Here is a 1,428-nt window from a genome sequence, read left to right as displayed (position 1 = left end):
ATTAATCTACTTGTACCAAATGTCTTATCTAATTTTTAATCGAATTGACAAGTGGCGCTCCCTATTGGAGGGGTGCCTGTTCACTCCAATAAGGACGCGACATAGGGGGCGTCACTTGTCAATTCGGTCATCCATTTAGTAAATAATTTGGTACATATAGTATCTTCCTAATATTCATATACCAAGTAGTCCGAGTAATGACTCAATTAAACAAAGAATTTCTTATTGCAATTTCAGATGCATCAGTAAATTGGCAAAAGCAACCAATGAAGGTAAAGATAAGTAGCAGTAGCAGCACAGAATTAACTCTTTCTCAATACTTTTGTGACTCAATGTATAAGTTACACAACAGAAAATTATCCTTACTAAATTTCTTTCTGGTTCAGATAATTACATCAAAAAATAAAGCGGGTTTGCGTCGGTGTACACTTTTCTATAATACAAAATTGTCGATCATATGCTGTATTACATCGGCTCCGGCAGAATTTATGCAGTACGTTTTCACCTGGACACATAAGGAAACAAAATGCCACGTTGAAACCAAAGGAAAAACTACTAGCTAGCTGATGAACTTTTGAACAGGCATTAAGCCAAATAATGCTGGAAATTGAGTTTTGAAGAAAGAAATGCAGCAACAGTCTTAACTGATTAAGATCCGCTGAGGTCGCTAAGTGCAATTTCAAATGTTGCCGAAGAATCTCAAAGGGATATTTCGTCCAAATTTGTCGTAAATCTCATGTCGTGCTATGCATAAGGACGCTTTCTGATGTAGGAAGTCAATTACAATATTTTCTAAATTCACATAACTTACACCTAAACGAGTTTAAAGTCTTGTTTTAGACGATTCAAATCACACAATCTACTCAGGATATAATGGTAGAGGCATAGAAACTAACTATGCATTATGGATCTCATGTTACAATAGCTACATACCTGAATAGTATTATGTGCAAGAAATCTTTGCACACTTCCACTGAAGTTGACATCAATACGTTCCCAGCTCAATCTCGTTAAACCTCTGATCATTTCCTCTTGAAGTGCAAACAACATTGAATGTCAACAATTTAACACAATCTAGAACTTCAAAAATAGTATAACTATGAAGAAAGTTGGACGTTAATCTGCAGTTCTAATCATAAAGACAGATTTTGAATATTAAAATGAAGCAATACAGACATCTTTAATTGATAAACTCCTCTATAGTCAGGGCCCACTCAAGAAGAAATGAAAAACAAGACAGTTAATAATATATTAGGAAAACTGACTTGCTTAAATTGTAGCAAATATAAATTTTGAGCAATCAGACATCTTCATATGTTCTCTGCCATCGGTGCATGCACTAAAATTTTATTTAAAATATACAGTATAATATTATGTTTTGCAGTGAAATTACATGAAACAAAAGATGAGAATTCCTATTTGTAAAAA

The 1,428-nt window shown here is 33.8% G+C and overlaps 1 long non-coding RNA gene across 1 annotated transcript; it reads right to left on the bottom strand.

Moving 5' to 3' along the window:
* Positions 1 to 202: 202 nt before the first annotated feature.
* On the bottom strand, positions 203 to 1,415 carry LOC111378871. The gene is made up of 2 exons (XR_002699925.1): positions 934 to 1,415; positions 203 to 505 (listed from the first exon to the last, which is right to left on the bottom strand). It is a non-coding gene; the product is annotated as an uncharacterized LOC111378871 (long non-coding RNA).
* Positions 1,416 to 1,428: the final 13 nt, after the last annotated feature.

The sequence above is a fragment of the Olea europaea genome, unplaced genomic scaffold (assembly GCF_002742605.1).
Source record: "Olea europaea var. sylvestris unplaced genomic scaffold, O_europaea_v1 scaffold18887, whole genome shotgun sequence".
Classification (NCBI taxonomy): Eukaryota; Viridiplantae; Streptophyta; class Magnoliopsida; order Lamiales; family Oleaceae; genus Olea; species Olea europaea.
This window is presented reverse-complemented; position numbering and strand designations above follow the sequence as displayed.